We start from the raw sequence: 22,941 nt of genomic DNA, 5'->3' as shown, positions 1-22,941 counted from the left end.
CTGTAAAGCTTTTGAACCTGAGGTCCAAGGAAAATCACAGACTAATAAGTAACTTCTGCAGACTTGATCAGCTTTCAGACTCTCATTGAACTTTGCCTTCCTCATTAATTCACCCACAATCCTTTCTCGTACCCATGTTCTTTCAAGGTCAAGAATTAAATGTAAAACCCTTCCATGGAATGCATCCAAGGCATAACCCGAGCCTCTAGGAGAAATTCTTGTGCTGGGAAGTAGTGGAACAACTTTAACCTTATATATTGATCCAATAAATCTGAACTTTTAGGTGAGTAGAGATTCTTGGGCACAAAATGGATCACAAGATGACCTTATTTAGAAGAATAAATAATGTAATCATATACAGCCCTGAAGAGAAAGACATCAACTCTGGACTGAAGCAAGTTATTTAATACTTGAATTGCTGGCATGTTTAACACTCATCAGATGGACCAGAATACTGAGAAAGTATTATATGGGTTATTTTGTAAAGTACATTTCTAGCAGTTATCTGATCAACAGTTGTTGTTGATGGAGTACCTACTAGGAAACAGTATCAAATAGAAAAAAGCATAGTTGCTCTGCTTTCCACATTGAGACAACCTTCTAAGGTCACTTAAAGTATTTTAAACTAATATGAAACATAAATGCATTGTCTTATAAACAAAGGATTTCATAAGAAGGGCAAAATAATTAAAATGTTACTTATTTTTTTAAAATGTTTTACTTACTTGAGAGAGAGGGAGGATGAGAGGGAGAGAGAGCATGAGCATGCAGGGAGAGGCAGGGGGAGAAGCAGAGGGAGAGAGAGAAGCAGACTGCCCGCTGAGCAGGGAGCCTGACATGGAATTTCATCCCAGGACCCTGAGGTCATGACCTGAGCCAAAGGCAGCTGCCTAGCCAACTGAGCCACAAGGCACCCCTAAAATTTTAAAATGAAAATCATAGTGATATTTTATTCCATCCTAAATTATTGAGTTCCATTGTAGTGAAAGCTGTCAATTCACTATTAAGAACAGGTCAAACATGGGGGTGAAGAGGTACCAAGGGAAAAGAAAGAGCTCTAAATAAATGCTTGCCCTTGTTAAAGAGTCAGGTCTCTCTTTGGGATGCTGAAATCCACCTGCCCCACCATACTCTTTCCCTTAACTACCATTTGTCTCTTGCCTCAGTTTGAGTGCCTTGGTGATATAGTGGAGAGAAGTAACTCTAGGGATTGGCTGTGTGTTGTAAAATACTTTTGCTAATAGTGTAGATAAGCACCTGGTTCAGAGGGGGTTAAATCAAGGGCATGGAACATTCTTGCTTTGCATGGAAGAAATCTCAAGGTTGTTACTGAGCTTAAATGTAATGTAAACTGCTAAAAATCAATAATTAAATGTACTTAAGTGTTAAATGACTGATTTAAAAGCTCCACCCCTCTCTCTGAAAAAACATAAATTAAATAGCAGAAGTCTGCTGTTGGCAACTGCAGTGAGTATATGGGACATGCAGTCTGGGAGTATTTGGGTTAGGAATAAATTGTATGTATGGAATGTTCAACCACTGAGAAAATATTATGAGTCTTCTAGGAAATGTTCACTATTAAATGATATGAATATATATCAGATAAAGCCAAAATCTCCCCAGAAAGGAAACAATTCACAATTCACAAGACTGTACATCCAAAACAGTGAGAAAAAATTAAATGTGCTTTCGTTTGGGTCTTAAAATAATAAAATTCTCTATTATAAAATTTCCTTTAATGCCACTTGGAAGGAAAATAGTATCATGAAGGCCAAGTGGAGGAAAAGTCAAGATTTATATCCAAACTATATTGAACTGTATTCAAACTATACTAAACTATATTAAAAAGTGTTAAGTTTTTCATCATACGAAGGCAACAAACCTCACTAGAACACCTCAAGAAACCAAAGAAGCAGAGACCTCATTTAATCCAAGAGAGAGACTGATGGCTAAAAACAGTCAGGTGTTCCAGTCAGCACTTTCTGTTGAGGGTATGGAGTTGGTAAAGAAGAATCTATGGCTCTGTGTTTTCCCTTCAAATTCTGGCTAAATTGTATGTGTATGTTTATACACAATGAAGAATTTCATTGGGCCTCAGATTCAGCTCCTGCCTCCTTCCTTTATATGGATTTGTCTTTTAATGTAGATTATAAAATTCTCTCTGGCAGACACCCTAGAACTTTGTCTGCTGTGGTACACACTTCCATTGAGCACTCAGTACACCAGACCTGGCTATCCATGAGTACCTTCTCTCTGGAAGCCAGAGTGCCCTCTACTACTTGATCTTTCCTAGAGCACTAAGGAGTAATCTTCCTGGGAGAAGGGATTCTGCTCAACTAGGAGAGATGATTTGGCTGGGGAAGAGTTTGCCCTCCGTGCTTCTCTGCCAGCATGGTATTAACAGAATTCTTTGAAGGCCATGTCCTCACCAGTGCTCAGTCACCCCACATTCTTTAGATAATACCACACAGTCATCTAGAGGCATCTCAACTAAGTGAGCATGACTATCCCAAGTAGGCAAGTGTCCTCCCTTTTAAATATTATTAGATGTGATTTGGTGCCCTGGGAAAGTCTTGAGGAAGCCCATCCCACTAAGGACCGGGCATTGTAAAGGCACAACACGCTCAGAATACACCTTGACAGTCATGCCGAATAAGTTGCAAACAAGATCCTTTGGTGACATGGTCACTAGGTGTATAGAAACATCAACTGTGACAGCCAGAAGGAACATTGGCAATGTCATCACGTCCGACCCAATGCCAGTTTACAGATGAGGAAATACAAGTCCATGGTAGTGTGGTGGACTAGTTAGGAGAAATAAGGCTCGATCTTCGGCTTCCTGACTCTTCCCACCCTGGGCTTTTTACACAACACCAGCACGCATCCTAAAACACACCAGTGATTGAGAGCACATCTCTAAAGCTGTGACCTCTGAATGTTGTTGTTGGCAGTGGAATTACAGTCCTTAGTTTTGCATTTCTAACCAGTGTTTTAACCTTGAGGAATTCAATCAGACTGCATCTCATTTTTAATTTTAAATTAGAGAGAATTCTGTCTATCTCAAGGAGTTGTGGTAAAAACATAACATATTGCATGACAAGGTGCATTCTGTAAATATAATGTTAAAATGGAAATGAAAATTTTTCTTTGGAAGCTTATCTGTGACTTTTGTTTCCAAAAGGTGGGTTGAATACATGTTTTGTTTTATGCAATGGGCAAGCCTGATAGCTCACTACTGCCTTAAGTATTAGTGGAATTTATCTTCTGTTCATGTGCTTACTAACCATTTATATTTTTTATTCATATCTTTCAATTAAAACTATTTTCCTATTTAGGGTAGGTCAAGATGGCAGGGAAGTAGGAGGAGGCACCGTGTCAACCTGTACCCTAAAGTGAGCTGATTACCTACCAAAGAATGCCGATCACCCATGAAATCAGTCTGAGATCAGAATTATACACGTCTGGATCTCTACAGGAGCAGAAGATGCCAGTGGGCAGGTAAAGTGGAGTGGGAACATTGGACTGATATCGGAAGATAAACAAAAGGGGGAGGGAGCCACCAGAAGCGACGGATTGGAAAGTAATACCCCAGTATGAGAGTGCCCTGCGTCTGGGGACCAGCATTAACTTGGAGTCTGGTTGAAAGCACTCAAAAAAAAAAGCAAAGGATCACATGGGGAAATTGTGGGAATCGGGGCGGTTAGGGACAGGGGCTTAAGTCTCCAGACCCAGGACAGCCTCCTCTGGTGCTGAGCCAGAGAGAGTGAGGCAGAGAAACCAGGTCTTGGTCCCTGAGCCGCCAGCCAGCCTGAGCTGCCAGCATGCCTGAGAACGTGTGGGGTACGGCTCCCATGAGGGGCTGGCAGCCTTGCCAGATGGCGTTCCTGGGATGCGCATGCACCACACCCTTGAGAGAGGTGCGGGCAGGCATTAGCCTGGCGCTCTTAGACCCACCCTGAGGGATCAGAGCCTGAGATGTGCGTGCCCCACACCCTCCCCTGGGAGAGGTGCTCACAGGCGCTAGCCGGGAGCTCTCCGACTGGGAAAAACCAGGCACTCCCAGCCCAGGCCAGTGGGAAAATCTCAGTGTGTGATCGCTGCTTGGAACCTCTCTGGCAGTCTGGAGCTGCCACGACAGCCGCCGCTGCCATGGTTTTGGGTACAACGAGGAGCTCCTGCATCCCCAGGGACCGTGACACGGAACCTACTCTGCCAGCAGCTCTGCAGAGCATTCTGAGGCTTCTCTCTGAGAGGGAGTAGGTGCAGTTTGCTCTGCTCTAAACCTCCAAAAACCATCAAAAGCTGTCAAGGCGAGAGAAAACAGATGAACAAACATAAAAACCTCCAGAGAACAAAAGCCTGAAAAAAACGGTTTCTTCAGAACCCACCCCCTTGAGGGGGGCAGGAGGACTTAACTTAGGGAACATCATTGTCTGAAAACCCACGTGGCAGGCCCCTACCCCAGAAAACCAACCAGGAAGGAAGGAAAAAAAAAAAAGAAGACGACAAGAGAACACCACCACTACTTCATAAATACAACTTTTATTTTTAACACTTTACCACTATTCTGGTTCATTTTTTAAATACATATAGGTAATTTTTTAACCTATTTACCATCACAGTGAGATGTCCAGTACATCAAATTCCTTAATAACCTACTGACCTGAACTTTTTGATACATACAACCGTGTTTTTCTTTTGCTTTTCTATTTTTTAATTTTTTTTAAATTTTAATTTAGTTTAGTCTAGTTTATTCTTTTTTAGTTCTTATTTTCTAATATACATATAAACTTCAAGGTAATCCCCTTTTCCCAATCAATGCTACCCCTATAGGCAAACCAATTTTTAATCCCCTTTTATCTTAGGAAAGTTGAGTCCCTTAACAAAAACATCAAGATACATCCAGGAAGAATCAAAATAACCTTCCTCACCCACACTGAGAATTTACAACCACTCTCCCATCTTTTCCTTCCGCCAGTGTTTCTGTGTATTTGTGTTTGTCTTGACAGTACATAAATCTTATACTTGGGGTTCTTTCTGATCAGGTTCTTCCTTTTTTTTTTTTTTTGCTTTTATATATATATATATATATATATATATATATATATATATATATATACATATTTTTTTTTCCTCTTGTCATATACTTTTATCAGTCCTTTTGTTTGTCTGCTTTTGTTTGTATATTTCATAAATCTTAACTTGGGGCCCATTTGAGCTGAGCCTTCTCTTTTATCTTCCCTTTTTTTCCTGTCTCTCTTTTTTTTTTACTGTTTTCATTTTTCTTTTTTTTTCTTTCTTCTCTATTTCTTTTTCTTTTCATTTTACTCTCATTTGGGTGGGGAATCCTGATTGCACAGAAGCGTTCCAGGGTGCACCTTGACTGCACCACAATCGATTCATCCAGCTGCATCTGTTTAGTCATCTCTTACCAAAATGACTAGGAGGATGAATGCCCAACAGAAGAAAAATACAGAGGATGGGCCTTCTGCAACAGGCTAATGGCTATCGACATAGACAATATGTCAGAAAAGGAATTCAGGCTAACAATTATCCAGGCAATAGCTAGGTTGGAGAAAGTCATGGATGACCAAATGGAATTGATTAGGGCAGAACTGAAAGCCACCAGGGATGATGTTCACAATGTTAGGGCAGAACTGAAAGCCACCAGGGATGATGTTTAAAATGCTCTCAATGAATTCCAATCTAATCTAAATTCTCTAAAAGCTAGGGTAACTGAGACAGAAGACAGAATTAGTGATCTGGAGGACAAACAGATAGAGAGAAAGGATCAGGAGGAAGCCTGGAACAAACAGCTCAGAAGCCATGAAAACAGAATCAGGGAAATAAATGATGCCATGTAACGTTCCAATGTCAGAATTATTGGAATCCCTGAAGGGGAGGAGAAAGCAAGAAGTCTAGAAGATATAGTGGAACAAGTTGTCTATGAAAATTTTCCTAATCTCACGAATGGAAACAACATTCATGTACTAGAGGCAGAATGTTTTCCCCCCAAGATTATAGATTCTCGAAAGTCCTAATGACACCTGATAGTAAGAATGGAGAATTATGATTCTAGACAGACCCTCTTAAAAGCAGCTAGGACAAAGAGGCTCCTTACATACAGAGGAAAGCCAATTAAAATAACGTCAGACCTGTCCACAGAGACCTGGCAATCCAGGAAGGGCTGGCAAAATATATTCAGAGTACTAAATGAGAGGAACATGCAGCCAAGAATACTTTATCCAGCAAGACAGACATTCAAAATGGATGGAGAGGTAAACAGATTCCATGACCGGCAAGGCTTAAAAGACTATGCAACCACCAAGCCGACACTGCAGGAAGTATTAAGGGGGCTCCTATAAAAGAGAAAAAATCCTAAGAATATCATTGAACAGAAATATAGAGACAATCTACAGACAGAAAGACTTCGAAGGTAACATGATGTCAATAAAAACGTATCTATCAATAATCACTCTCAATGTGAATGGCCTAAATGCACCCATAAAATGACACAGGGTTGCAGACTGCATAAAACGACAGGACCCATCCATATGTTGTCTACAAGAGACCCATTTTGAACCTAAGGATACACCCAGACTGAAAGTGAAGGGATGGAGAAACATCTTTCATGCCAATGGGCCTCAAACGAAGGTCGGTGTAGTGATTCTCATATCAGATAAAATAGATTTTAAACTAAAGACTGTAGTCAGAGATATAGAAGGACACTACATAATTCTTAAAGGAACAATCCACCAAGATGATCTAATATTGTAAATATCTATGCCCCCAATATGGGAGCACCCAATTACATAAGAAAACTATTAATCAAGATAAAGAGTCATATTGATATGAATACATTAATAGTAGGAGACCTTAACACGCCTCTCTCAGTAACAGTCAGATCATCGAAGCAGAAAATCAATAAAGAAATAAGAGCAATGAATGAAACATTGGACCAAATGGACCTCATAGACATATACAGAACATTCCACCCTAAAACAACAGAATACCCATTCTCAAGTGCACATGGAACCTTCTCCAGAATAGACCACATACTGGGTCACAAAGCAGGACTCAACCGATACCAAAAGACTGACATGATCCCCTGCATATTCTCAGATCACAATGCTTTGAAACTGGAACTCAAACACAAGGAAAAGTTCAGAAGGAACTCAAACACCTGGAAGCTAAAGACCACCTTGCTTAAGAATGCTTGGATCAACCAGGAGATCAAAGAAGAACTTAAACAATTCATGGAAACCAATGAGAATGAAGACACTTCGGTCCAAAACCTATGGGATACAGCAAAGGCGGTTCTAAGGGGGAAATACATAGCCATCCAAGTCTCCCTCAAAAAAACTGAAAAATCCAGAATACACCAGCTGTCTCTACACCTTAAAGAACTGGAGAATCAACAACAAATCAAACCAACTCCACATGCAAGAAGGGAAATAATCAAGATTAGAGCAGAGATCAATGAGGTAGAAACCAGAGATACAGTAGAACGTATCAATGAAACTAGAAGCTGGTTTTTTGAAAGAATCAATAAGATCGATAAACCATTGGCCACACTAATCCAAAAGAAAAAAGAGAAAGCCCAAATTAATAAAATTATGAATGAAAAGGGAGAGATCACAACTAACACCAAGGAAATAGAAACAATCATCAGAAATTATTACCAACAGTTATATGCCAATAAGCTAAGCAACCTAGATGAAATGGATGCATTCCTGGAAAGCTACAAACTCCCAAAATTGAACCAGGAAGAAATTGACAACCTGAATAGACCGATATCTAGTAACGAGATTGAAGCAGTGATCAAAAACCTCCCAAAAAACAAGAGCCCGGGACCTGACGTATTCCCTGGGGAATTCTACCAAACTTTCAAAGAAGAAATAACACCAATTCTCCTGAAGCTGTTCCAAAAAATTGAAGCAGAAGGAAAACTTCCAGACTCTTTTTATGAAGCCAGCATTACTCTGATCCCCAAACCAGGCAAAGACCGTACCAAAAAGGAGAATTTCAGACCAATATCACTGATGAATATGGATGCAAAGATTCTCAACAAGATCCTAGCAAACAGGATCCAGCAGCACATTAAAAAGATTATCCACCATGACCAGGTGGGATTCATCCCTGGGTCGCAAGGTTGGTTCAACATTTGCAAATCAATCAATGTGATAGAACAAATCAATAAGAGAAGAGAGAAGAACCACATGGTCCTCTCAATGGATGCAGAAAAAGCATTTGACAAAATCCAGCATCCGTTCCTGATGAAAACGCTTCAAAGTATAGGGATAGAGGGAACATTGCTGAACTTCATAAAATCTATCTATGAAAGACCCACAGCAAATATCATCCTCAACGGGAAAAAGCTTGCAGCCTTCCCGTTGAGATCAGGAACACGACAAGGATGCCCACTCTCACCACTCTTGTTCAACATAGTATTAGAAGTTCTAGCAACGGCAATCAGACAACAAAGAGGAATAAAAGGTATCCAAATTGGCAAGGAAGAAGTCAAACTTTCTCTCTTTGCAGATGACATGATTCTTTATATGGAAAACCCCAAAGACTCCACCCCCAAACTACTAGAACTCAATACAGCAATTCAGTAACTTGGCAGGATACAAAGTCAATGTACAGAAATCAGTGGCTTTCTTATACACTAACAATGAAAATACAGAAAGGGAAATTAGAGAATCGATTCCATTTACTATAGCACCAAGAACCATAAGATACCGGAATAAACCGAACCAAAGAGGTAAAGGACCTGTACTCGAGGAACTACAAAACACTCATGAAAGAAACTGAAGAAGACACAAAAAGATGGAAGACTGTTCCATGCTCTTCGATTAGAAGAATAAACATTGTTAAAATGTCTATACTGCCTAGAGCAATCTATACTTTCAATGCCATTCCGATCAAAATTCCACCGGTATTTTTCAAAGAGCTGGAGCAGATAATCCTAAAATTTGTATGGAATCAGAAGAGACCCTGAATTGCTAAGGAAATGTTGAAAAACAAAAACAAAACTGGCGGCATCACGCTACCCGATTTCAAGCTTTACTACAAAGCTGTGATCACCAAGACATCATGGTACTGGCATAAAAACAGACACATAGACCAGTGGAACAGAGTGGAGAGCCCAGATATGGACCCTCAACTCTATGGTGAAATAATCTTTGACAAAACAGGAAAAAATATTCAATGGAAAAAAGCCAGTCTCTTCAATAAATGGTGCTGGGAAAACTGGACAGCGATATGTAGAAGAATGAAACTCGACCATTCTCTTACACCGTACACAAAGATAAACTCGAAATGGATAAAAGACCTCAACGTGAGACAGGAATCTATCAGAATCCTAAAGGAGAACATAGGCAGTAACCTCTTCGGTATCAGCCACAGCAACTACTTTCAAGATATGTCTCCAAAGGCCAAGGAAACAAAAGTGAAAATGAACTTTTGGGACTTCATCAAGATCAAAAGCTTCTGCACAGCAAAGGAAACAGTCAACAAAACAAAAAGGCAACCCACGGAATGGGAGAAGATATTTGCAAATGACAGTACAGACAAAAGGTTGATATCCAGGATCTATAAAGAACTTCTCAAACTCAACACACACAAAACAGAGAATCATATCAAAAAATGGGCAGAAGATATGAACAGACACTTCTCCAAAGAAGACATACAAATGGCTATCAGACACGTGAAAAAATGTTCATCATCACTAGCCATCAGGGAGATTCAAATTAAAACCACATTGAGATACCACCTGACACCAGTTAGAATGGCCAATATTAGCAAGACAGGAAACAACGTGTGTTGGAGAGGATGTGGAGAAAGGGGAACCCTCTTCCACTGTTGGTGGGAATGCAAGTTAGTGCAGCCGCTTTGGAGAACAGTGTGGAGATTCCTGAAGAAATTAAGAATAGAGCTTCCCTATGACCCTGCAATTGCCCTGCTGGGTACTTACCCCAAAGATACAGATGTAGTGAAAAGAAGGGCCATCTGTTGGGGTGCCTGGGTGGCTCAGTGGATTAAGCCGCTGCCTTTGGCTCAGGTCATGATTTCTGGGTCCTGGGATCGAGCCCCGCATCGGGCTCTCTGCTCCGCAGGAAGCCTGCTTCCTCCTCTCTCTCTGCCTACTTGTGATCTCTCTCTCTGTGTCAAATAAATAAATAAAATCTTTAAAAAAAAAAAAAAGAAGGGCCATCTGTACCCCAATGTTTATTGCAGCAATGGCTACGGTCGCCAAACTGTGGAAAGAACCAAGATGCCCTTCAACGGACGAATGGATAAGGAAGATGTGGTCCATATACACAATGGAGTATTATGCCTCCATCAGAAAGGACGAATACCCAACTTCTGTAGCAACATGGACGGGACTGGAAGAAATTATGCTGAGCGAAATAAGTCAAGCAGAGAGAGTCAAGTATCATATGGTCTCACTTACTTGTGGAGCATAACAAAGAACATGGAGGACATGGGGAGATGGAGAGGAGAAGGAGTTGAGGGAAACTGGAAGGGGAGATGAACCATGAGAGACTATGGACTCTGAAAAACAACCAGAGGGTTTTGAAGGGGCGCGGGGGTGGGAGGTTGAGGAACAAGGTGGTGGGTAATAGGGAGGGCTCGTACTGCATGGAGCACTGGGTGTGATGCCAAAACAATGAACACTGTTATGCTGTAAATAAACAAACAAACAAACAAAAAAGTTTGAGGATACTATCTAAAAATGCAAAAAAAAAAAAAAAGAAAAAAAAGAAATATGGTACAAAGTCCCATGAAGCCACCTCTCCCTCTAAACCATTCTTCTCTCTGCCAAATTCTGCTTTGGTCAGCCTAAGGATCAAGTACCTGTCATTGGGCAATAAAGTGATATGCATTAATCAATCAATGGCCCTAACTGGCAAGTTCCTTAAAAACTCATGGGACACAGATGGCTGCCATGACTATTCCCAAGAAGCAGCTACTGTCTTTCCATGAATGCAGCATGAAAATACACAGCTGGGTGAGCAGATGAATGTCCACTCATGAAACAATCATGATGAGGACAATAAACAGTAGTTTTGGATGGCAGATTTAAATCTCATTCACAGCCAAGAAAACACTCCAGATACATGATGTGTCTCTACTTCCTGCTGTTCCCAACATCTGATTCCTGCCTTCCATTCCTGTTTCCACCACTTCAGTAGATGTCTCCTGTCCTCATTTCATATAAAAAAGGCTCTGATTCTTTCTATTCTAATGTCTATAAGACATTACTGTGAACATCAGCAGGGGATAATTCCTCCTCTGAACCTATCTATGAAATAAAGATTTCTATTCAGGATCATGACAAGCTGAGGAATCCCTCAAGAGAACTTCCAGAGTCATTTCAACCTGTAAGGCTGGCTAAAATGTTCCTCACCATCCGCCACACCAGGGCTAGGACTGATGAGTGTCTCCACTGTACAGGTCCCTCTGGACGACATGTTCACTGGGAAACCAGGCACGAGGCAAGCAAAAATCAGCATCTGCTCTTCTGCAGTTTGTCTGAAGTGCTTGAAGCCACAGAAGAAACACCTTGACTCCTTCAGATCTTATCTAAAAACAAAATTAAAGGTGACAAAATTAAACACATGTTTATGCAGAGATGCACTGCAATGCAGATTCAGTTCTAGAAAGAAAAACTAGAAGTTAAAGGTACTGCTAAATTCCTGCACCAGGTTCTTAGTGACAAGGAAGCAGGCATGCTGCAAGAAGCCCAAGGGTGAAGAGTTGGAGTCTGGGGCCACAGTGCCTGGTTCCAACGCAGGCTCTGCTTTTTGCAGCTTAGCTGTGGCCAGTGGAGAACTACTGAACTTCTCCCTTTACATCAGTCTCCCCCTCTGAAAAATGAGGATGATAAAAGAATCTACCACAAAGTGCTGGCACAGGGTTAAGTGACTTACAACAGTGCCTGTATCATCAACTGTCAGTTAATCACAAAAACAATGCAAAGACAACCTTCCTCCAAATTTACAGTGTGCTTTGACTAGGGTTTTTGTTATGTCACTATAATATGCACATGTATCATGTAAAGTTCTTGAAAAATCTCAGAGCTAAATAAGACCTTAGAGACCTGGCTCAGTTATTTGGCCTTGAAGCCCATTCATCAGGCATTTCTACACCAGCCCTCCTTTTTGCCTGTGCAGGGAGCTACCTTGAGGGCTGCCACCAAAGCATCACTTCCACAAAGAGCCATTCAGAATTTTCTGGAACTCATGTCATTGCTGGACTTCTGGCATAAGTCCACTGTTCCTGGTAGATGCTTCCAGTAGTAGGAAATGGAACATGCTCAATGAGGGCAGGGGGCTGTGTCTGACTTGCCCACTGCCATATCTCCAGCACCTAAAAAGGTGCCTAAAACACGTAGCTGGCACCAGTAAATGTGTGTAATAAGTGAGGGAACTAGACAAGAATAGATACGTACTGGTAGACGTGGCCTGTGGAGTACAGCTTCAATAGCAGGAGAGTATTGAGACTCCTACATGGTAGGTTGCATGGCACTGAGTCAAAGAAAATGGGTCCTACAAGCAGACCAAAGTTAAACCTTGAAAGCTGTGTGATCTTGGACAAGTCACCTACAACAACAAAGACCCCGTCTTCCATTGATAATAGCTGGGAAGAGAGAATCCATTTCAGAAGCAAAGGGGGACACAGGATGGCTTTGTACAACACATATGTTTTGGTAAGATGGCAGTGTAAATTCATTTTACAGGGTCCCACACCATCATCCCCCACTACCATTTGAAATACATGGCAATGATTGATGATATATATATATATATATATATATACACACATATATATATGTATATATGTATATATATTTTTAAGATTTACTGATTGATTGATTTGACAGAGAGAGATCACAAATAAGCAGAGAGGCAGACAGAGAGAGAGAGGATGAAGCAGGCCCCTGCCGAGCAGAGAGCCTGATGTGGGACTCAATCCCAGGACCCTGAGATCATGACCTGAGCTGAAGACAGAGGCTTAACACACTTAGCCACCCAGGTGCCCCTAGGTGAAATATATTTTTAAAAGAAGAGTAAAGTTAGCAAGTGAACCTTGGTAAAAAACAAAACAAAACAAACAAACAAAACCCAAAACTGACAAACATTCCCATAAAGCAGCAGCCACAGAAATTCTCAGTGATGCACAGATGTGTAGCCACAGGAAAAGGTGTCTGGAGGCCAACTTCAAGGAGGACAAGTTGCTCCCACTGGAGATAAAGGCAGACCGAAAGGCCTGCTCGCTTGCTGCCTGAAGCCACAACTTCAACTGGGCTGACAGCCTTGATTGCACACCACTTGCTTCACCAGAGCACTGTGAGATTTCCAGTAGCTCATTACATTGAAACACTACTGCCTCCTTTAACAAGGCTTCCCTTCCAGATCGCCCCTGACTTACAGGGATACGCAGCAGGTATCCCTACACATGCTCCTTCCAAACTCTCTCCTCTCTCTGCTTTCTTCTGATCCATTTTTTATTTATGGGCTATCTTTACAGGATATCCCTTCTGTGATTAAACAGGTCTTAATAATTCTACCTTTTGTAAAGGAAGCCTTCCCCAATTATTTATACATTGATAAGTATTTACCTCTGAATCTCTATAAACATCGCTTTATATGGCACCAACATGTAGAAAATAAGAATGAAGTTACCCAATTTTCAGAATGAACCATACAAATTACAACCTACCTGCTAAAGCCAGAAACAGAAAGAGAACATCTGCATAAACAAAAGTAATGCGGGTTCCTTATTCATTCATATTTATTGTGCAAAATGGAAGTTTTAGGAAGATTAGAATAATGCATACTTGTTCTATTATATAGGCAACTAATCCTCTGTAGATGGTAATGTATCCATAACTCCATCCCTAACCTAGAATTTCTGGACACGAGGAGAGGGTATTAAAATCTCCTCTATGGGAGGTAGAGGATTACAGTGTCTGGCTCTGGCCTTCCTTCCTACATCACTTGTAATTAGTGACGGCAATTGGAATTCACAAAACATTTCTGGGCTTTAGAAGACATTGGACAACTAGCAAAGGACTCAGAAGATGGTAGGAAAGGAAGCAGGAAGAAGGAAGGTGGCAGAAACAAGTGAACCAAAACCTGATCTGTAAGCAACAAGCTCAAGAGAAACAAATCAGGGTGCCAGAGAACAAATGCCAATTTCACTGCAGGATCTCTACAGGTCTGTGCCCTCCAGACCCCAGTTCCCACCACATGGTAAGTTGGGGGAACTGAACCTGAGCTTTCCTTAATAAACCAGGACCCTCAAATAGAACCAAAGTGATCCCAACCAAGAACACTCCCAGCCTCCTGGCAAAGGAAAGACAAATCCTCCAGAAAAACACAGAATTAAAAGAGATTACATCTATGTTCCAATAAATCTGGTCTCAAAATCCCATTACAGAGCATGCAAGAAATGAGGCCACTGTGAGAGACAGCAGACTGAGGGAAAATGAAGACTTTAGACACTGGAATGACAAGATACAGAAGAGGAAATATTACATGTTACTTGCTTAAGAACACAAAAGAGGTCTAAAAATGAAGAAGGATCAAGAGCCCATCAAAAACAACGGGCCAAGTGTGAACATGGAACTGGAGGAAGTTAAACAGGGACCAAAAATCATGGAGGTGTAAAAGACAACAGAATGGTGGGGCAGTAGATGAGCCCCAAATGCAGGACTTCACGCACTGCAAACAAGAATTGAAGACATTCCCCAGAATGCAACACAAGGAGGCAGGAGAAGAGGATGGATGCCAGCTCGAGAGACATGGACAACAGATGGGAGGTTTAGATAAGAATCCTGGGAAGTACAGCAGAAGGACAGAGTCAACATTTCAGAAGACAACAGCTGAGCATTTTACAGAAATGATAAATCCAGAAATACAGGAAATGCACAGTTACCAAGCAAGACAAGAAATCTTCAACTAGACATTTTGTGGTTAAGCTACAGAACACCAAAGACTAAGAAAAAGGTTTTAAGGAAAGCCAGAGAGAAAAGGCATTTAAAGGAATGAACAGGTGGGAAATAGGGTTTAAAGCTGCTACAGTGGTAAGGAGATACTAGTAAAATGGTAGCTGTAAAGGGTGACAGGAGTATTTTTACTGCCACTACTGCTAATACTGTGTCTAACGCACATAACAACTGAAGACTGTGAAGATTAATCTGGAGCAGAAAAAACTAAACAAATTATGACCCTCAAAAAAAGGATCATGCCGGGGCGCCTGGGTGGCTCAGTGGTTTAAGCCGCTGCCTTCAGCTCAGGTCATGATCTCAGGGTCCTGGGATCGAGTCCCGCATCGGGCTCTCTGCTTGGCAGGGAGCCTGCTTCCCTCTCACTCTCTCTGCCTACTTGTGATCTCTCTCTGTCAAATAAATAAATAAAATCTTTAAAAAAAAAAAAAAGGATCATGCCAATGAATTTCAAAACTCTGGTGATCACTTTCAAAGCATCTCCTCTTTTATCACAGCATTTGTATCATGCTCGGGATGAGATATTACAGCATACATGATAGACTATTTTAAAACAATAGTCCATTTTGCTCAAACTCCATGTTGAAAGCAAATGACTCTGTCAAACACTTTGAAGAAGGAAAAAGTAGTGGAACCATGTTTTGTCAGGAAAGCCCAGGGAGAAAAGCAGGTAGTAAAACCAAGTAGCAGTATGGAGAAAGGGCAGCCTCAGGGAGAAAATGAACATCATTTTCTTCTGCTTTGTTCTCTTTTTTGTTTTCTTGTTGTTGGTATCTTTTTTTTTTTTTGGTTTTTCCCAGAAATCACTTCATATATGCACATTTGTCTGTCCAACTTCAGTGAAAGTTGGGAGGAAAAGGTGCCAGAACTTTTGAATGGTTGTCTTCAGCTGAGTGCTTATTTTCTTCTTTCACTTTTTCTGGGGTTTCCAACTATTTTTCAATAAACATGTGTTGCTTTCTGGCAGGGTAAAGCCAAATGCATTTTTAAAAGAAGTAATGACAGGTCACGTGTCCATCCAGGCCAGGAGACAGCCCATACCAGGGCAGGCAGAGAGGGTAGTAGACTCCCCTCTGTGAGTTCCTGCCCTCTTAGTCTTTCCTCAGCCCTTGCTCTCTCCTCTGTCTCTCCAGTTGCACCCCAAACCCAGAGCAACAAAAGGACTGTTCAAAACTTAAACCCTGTGCAAAGGGCCACGCAGAGGCAAGGAGAGCCCTGTAAGACTCAGAGCCACGTGGTCTGTGTCTGAGACTGCACATCTCCTTGAGTCACGTTCCATTCCCTCCATGACTAATGTCGGCCTCGGGTTCTACAGAAGCAGTCAGGGCATCCATACACTCCTCTCTGCATGCTTTTCTGTATATCTGATCCCATCTCAACCCACATCCCTCAGAACCATGCACCATCCATCATCTCCCTTCAGTCAACCTGCAAATAGGTAAACACAGCCTGTAAAACCCGCCCTCGGCCAAGCTATGCCTGGAGTTATGATCATCTGTCTTTACCATCAAACTTTCTAAAAGGCTATTCTTGTGTGTGGCCTCCATGGTCTCACCCCCAGTCACTCTATCTCTCTGTCTGGCTTAGGACCCCACTACTCACCTTGCCTTTTCTTTCAGTACTCAGTGACAACTTCCTCAATCTACCACTACCCCCTAATCAAGCTGCTCTGCAACTTTTTGCATCATTGAACATTGCTGACATTTCATTCCTTGAAATCTCTCTTCTCTAGACATCTTTATTTTATTTATTTCACAGAGAGAAATCACAACTAGGCAGAGAGGCAGGCAGAGAGAGAGGAGGAAGCAGGCTCCCTACAGAGCAGAGAGCTCGATGTGGGGCTCCATCCCAGGACCCTGGGACCATGACCCAAGCCGAAGGCAGAGGCTTTAACCCACTGAGCCACCCAGGCACCCCTCTTCTCTAGACGTCTGTGCAAAAATTCATTCCTGGCATCAAAGCCACGTCCCTCCCCTTCTATCCACTACTCCTTTATCCTTCCTCTTTATCTGCCCAAGAAAAGAAGGAATTACCCTAAATCCTTAACTGTCACTCTCTCTACAAGGAATATGTCCCTTGGCAACAGCATGATTACATCTCTCTTCCCCCAAGCGCCCAACCCTACATTTTGACTGTCCAACCAGAACCTACACCTGCAAGTCCCATAGACACCTCAACTCAGACCACCTAAAGCTGCACTCCTCCTCTTACTTCCTGGACCTGGCTCCCTTCCTGAGTTCCCATGACTGTTGTGGCAGTTGACACATCAGACTCAACATTCTGAAAGCACAAATGCACCCCTAAGCCTACTGCAGCATTTTTTTCTATAGCCGTGATACAGAAGCAGCCCAAGTGTCCAGCAATAGAAGACAAAGTGGTACATACACACAATGGTATATTAGTCAGCCATCAAAAAGGATGAGATCCTCATATTTACAACAGTATGGATGTACCTAGAGGGTATTGTGCTAAGCAAAATAAGTCAGACAGAGAAAAACAAATACTGTTATTTCCAGGGATGAATCCTTGAAAAATGCCCTACATATCCAAGTTTTAATGCAGGACCAGAAGCTACAGTGTTAGCATATATCACCACAATATAAAATAAAATATTAAAAAAAAATAAAGTGAAGTAATAGTGCAACAACAGCTAGGGTAAAAAGACTTAACGACTCTCTTGCTCATCATCACCAGCACCACACCAGATACACGTGGGACCCCCAGGCCAGCACAGCAGGTGAGGACAGGTCCAGGCAGAGAAAGTGTTACTTGTTTTTCACACTTTTTGAAAAATGATAAACAGAAGGGATGTCTGGGTGGCTAGGCTGGTTGAGTGGCCAACTCTTGACCTCAGCTCGGGTCTTGATCTCATGGTGGTTTGAGTTCCACACTGGGCTCTGCACTGGGCGTGGAGCCTGCTTAAAACTAAACTAAACTAAACTAAAATAACACCTCTGTCAAAAGTACGTGAATTCACAACCTACATGTAAGTCAAGTTCTACTTGTTCTAAGACAGCATGAAAACCAAGATGTCATTATCAAGACAGGAAGTAAGATAAATTGTGTATGCCATGTGCCATGAGACGACCCCAACCACATCCAAGTCAGCCATGGCCCTCCACACATTTACGAGAGAGCATATTATCCCCATTACCACAGAGGAAACCAAGGCTCAGAGAGGTTAAAAAAAAAAAAAAAAAAAAAAAAGTCCAAGATCATAGAATCATTTAGCAGCACAGCCAGAATGTATAGGAATGACCCCAAAACAGGCCACACCTAGTGGATGAATAGCTTAGTGTGGAGTTATAAAATCCCAGGTAGAAGGCTGCCTCAGAAAGGCAGGTAATCAATAAAGGAAGAATAAAGAGGCGCCTGGGTGGCTCAGTTGGTTAAGCATCTGCCTTGGGCTCAGGTCATAATCCCAGGGTCCTGGGATCTTGCCCTATATCAGGCTCCCTGCTGGGAGGGAGTCTGCTTCTCCCTCTGCCTCTGCTCCCCACTCATTCTCATAAACAAAAATAAATAAAATCTTACCCCAAAAAAAGGAAAAATAAAGATCATAAGCTTACAATAAAGATATGAATGATGAGTCAAAGCTTTCAGTGACACACACACACCTGCCTACAGTTCTCTGGCTAAAACATGGGTGGAACTGATGGGGTAGGAGGCACACAGGCATAGACAGCACAGCCCCAGCAGATGGAGAACCCTAGTGTAGGTTTAGCTACCTTCCATTGTCCTTTAAAATGTCAAAACTAAAGAAATCTGGTAGGGTTATTGAAGTCTGATCCCGAGGGATGCCTGGTTGACTCAATCTGTTAGGCAGCAGCCTAACATGACTCAGGTCATGATCACAGGGTCCTGGGATCAAGTCCTGCATCAGACTCCTTGCCCAAGCAGGAGCCTGTTTCTCCCTCTGCCTGTTGCTCCCCCTGCTTGTGCTCTCTCACTGACAAATAAATAATCTTTAAAAAGAAAGAAAAAAGGAAAAATGAAAAATAAAATCTGATCCACAGTATAGAACAACACAAAGGATGGTACTTTCTTGGGCTGATTTTTGTTTGTTTGATTTTAAGTAGGCTCCACAGCCAGCACGGACACTAGTGCAGGGCCTGACCTCAGGACCCTAAGACTATAAACTGAGCTGAAGCAGACAATCGATGAAGCCACCCAGGCACCCCAGTTTCTTGGGTTCTAATGGGACTTTTCCTAGGTTCTAATCCTAGCTGTACTGGCTACCCAGGGGGAATGAAGTCCAGCACCATGAGAAAAGCATCCCAAGGCAGCAGTCCTGTGCAGGAGCTTGGCTGGTGGCTGCCATCATCCAAGAGTCAATGGGTGAAGGTTTTGAAGCACAGTGGGAACAATGATAGCCACCGCCTTTTGGGTGTCACTGAACCGTCGTCCTATTCACCTTCAGGAAGCCTGGCCCTTCTCCAGTCAACACAGCAAAAGCAAACTTGTTAGAAGAACAGGGGAGGGGGTCATCTCCCTCCCTCCCAGAAATCGAAGCAACCAGCCAAACAGTGCAGCACTGGAGGAAAAATAAAAATATGAAGGAATGTGGGGGCACCTGGGTAGCTCAGTCTGTTCAGCGTCTGCCTTTGAGTCAGGTCCTGATCTCAGGGACCTGGGATCTGAGCCCCACATCAGGCTTCCTGCTCAGTAAGGAGTCTCCCTCTCCTTCTCCTTCTGCCTCTGCCCCTAGCTCATTCTCTCTCTCTCAAATAAATAAAATCTTTAAAATAAGAAATTTAAAAATGAAGGAATGAATCAAAAAGCAGAATTCAGAAACAGATGGAACTGTATGTAAAAACCTGAAATATGACCCGGTGAGTGAGGAAGGATTATTAGATCGTGATACTGTACGAATTGATTACCAATTTTTTCTTAGAACATAGAGGATACTGTACTACACCAAAACAAAAACACAAAATTAGGACTGAATAAAAAACAAAATTATCAGTGTTATTCCATCAAGTGTTTCTCTAACCTACTGAGCAAAACCTCAGTTCATCCTCTGAAAGAATCTGGGCACCGCCTCAGCACAGAGGAACACATTTTCAGGCCACAGTTCACACTGCTCCTGTCCCCACTCTGAGACCTGAGCCCTGGGCTCCTCCAGGCAAAGCCACCACCAACTATGTCACCCCTGCCCTAGAAATCCCCAAACCCAACCACTTCACAACAGGGAGACTCAGGAGATTCAAATGGGCAGAAACTTGGGACTTTGACTTTTTTTTTTCTAATTAAAAGGAAAATACAGCAAGAAACATTTCTAGCACAAAGTGGAGAGCTAATCCCTCACGATGTGGAGAGTATTAGAATTATCAAAACACCATCAAAAGTCTGACAGGTCAAACAGGCCAAAAGCTGGAAACACCAGAGGAAATGCTCACAGCAAACAGACCTGAAAGCCACGGCCTGGACTGGCTGACATGGCTCTGCCGCTTACCACAGCGAGAAAGTGTAACTTTCCTGGGCCTCAACTTCCCTCCTGGCTGGCAGGAAAGTGGCAACACCACAAAACTCATGTCTGGTCGGGGATTATGTAAAAGGAGAATGCTTGGCGAGAGCCCCGGCACACCGCCCGTCCAACCACAGTCTGTGCCCAGTGAATGGGAACTTCCTCTACCGCAGCCAGACGAAGAGCAGAAGGATCTGCACAAGATGCCTCTTTATTTATTTACCAGTCACAAAACCACGTTCTGCCACAAGCAGAGAGGGTAAGAGACCCCAAGAGATGGGAATATCCCTCACCCTGCCTGGACCAGGCTTTCAAGACAAGTTGGAAAGCCCACAGCAGCTCTGCCACTGACTCTGAATGAGCCTTTGGAAGACAATGCCATCCCAAACAACAGTTTAATTTACTTCTCTTTAAAAAGCAGTGGGACAAGGTCTTGACCATGTCTTCATAAATTAACAGCTTAGGAGGCTAAACCCCAATGATTTAGTTATGTCCCCAGCAGGCTCACCTCCACTCATGGGCAGCTTCAGGGAGAAAGGGTGCTCCCCACCCATGAGGACACCCTCTGACACTCATCTGCCTGAAGATGCTTCCTGCCCATGGGCATTTACTCCCTGGAGCCCTCCCCATCTAAGCTCCTCTCTGGATGCTGCACAAGGCAACTTCCTCACAGCCCCATCACCTGATTTCTCACCTCCATCACTGACTTCTGTACCCATAATTAACTAACTTATGTATTTATTTATTATCTATTTATTTTTACAAATTCATTTATTTTAGAGAGAGAGACAGAGACAGAGATACAGAGAGAGCGCACACACACAAATGCAGGGAGATAGACACTCCAGCAGATTCCACACTGAGTGCAGAGCACACCTCAGGGCTCAATCCCACCACCTGGAGATCATGACCTCAGCTGAAACCAAGAGTTGGATGCTTCAATGACTGAGCCACCAGGTGCCCCTCTGTACCCTTAATCTTAAGAAAAGACAGACACCGCTTCTTTCTGTTAGCCACGGTCTCAGAAGCCACCTGTCACACAGCCAAAGCTTCCAGAGGGTAGGACCAGGTCTGTAACACCAGTGATGCCAGAGTATCACCATAAAACTACAATCTAGTGAGTACCAGGCTCTGCTCTAAGCTCCTAATATGGCCTTCTGCTTTGTATCCCTCACAGCCCTGCATCTAGGTATTATCCCCAGTGCACAGAGGACACTGAGGTCCATGGCTTACCCAAGGGATCTACTTTTTTTTTTTCCATTTTATTTATTTTTTCAGCGTAACAGTATTCATTCTTTTTGCACAACACCCAGTGCTCCATGCAAAACATGCCCTCCCCATTACCCACCACCTGTTCCCCCAACCTCCCACCCCTGACCCTTCAAAACCCTCAGGTTGTTTTTCAGAGTCCATAGTCCAAGGGATCTACTTTTATGTGGCAGCAGCAGGGGCCTGAACCCAAGTTTGTGACTCCAAGGCCCCTTGGTCAACTCTGCTACTCACGCAGCCCCAACACAGTCATCAAATACCTCCCTAAACCCTCATCCCTCCTGTGAAAAAGCACGGCCTTCTGCCATTTCCCAGATGGGAAGAAAGCCAGTTTGAGCCCATGATGGTACAGGCGATGTCCCACCTGTTCTCTCTCCAACACCCATGTCATTCTACACGAGGCCCCATGGGGTCCTTCATGCCTCCTGCGGAAAATTCTGGTGAGACCACCAGTCTCCTGGCAGGCCTTCATCTTGACCCTGGAGGACAGGACCAGTGAGGAGAAACTGGCTAGTTAAGCCTCTGAAATGGGGTCCTACCACCCAGGAAAACCCCCTAATCTCCAGGGCATCGCCCACATGAATTAGCTGGCTTTGTAGAGGGCTCCACAAGCACCAGCCTTGCTGAGTCACTTTCTCTAAGGTGGTGGCTGAGACAAAAAGGACCCAGGAAAGAAAGGCATAGGCTGTTGTGGAACTCCTGTGCCTCGGCATCAACAATTATCATGAGCAGCTGCCTCTGCTCACCAGGTCTGCATTGTGTGTCAGGCATGCTGTTCAAAGTTCACAACCCCCATCTCTGTAACCTTCACGACAACCCCCGGAGCTCCCTGCACCATCATTACCACCTCACAGACAAGGAGACAGGCATGAGGGGTGTGTAGAATGATGCAGCTCTGTGCTGGGGCCAACCTGGGGAGGACTCCCACAGGCTTGCTCTTCCCACTGCTGCAGAAGCAGCTGAAAACAATGGGTCAGTTTGCATTATGTATAGTGGAAAAGCCAACCATAAAAGTCATTTGATTTTTAAATGGGTTATTCCTCAGGATAAAAACAGTTCCAGGGGCGCCTGGGTGGCTCAGTGCGTTAAAGCCTCTGCCTTCCGCTCAGGTCATGATCCCAGGGTCCTGGGATAGAGTCCCGAATCAGGTTCTCTGCTCAGCGGGGAGCCTGCTTCCCCCCCCACCCCC

The sequence above is a fragment of the Meles meles genome, chromosome 15 (assembly GCF_922984935.1).
Source record: "Meles meles chromosome 15, mMelMel3.1 paternal haplotype, whole genome shotgun sequence".
NCBI classification, from domain to species: Eukaryota; Metazoa; Chordata; class Mammalia; order Carnivora; family Mustelidae; genus Meles; species Meles meles.
This window is presented reverse-complemented; position numbering follows the sequence as displayed.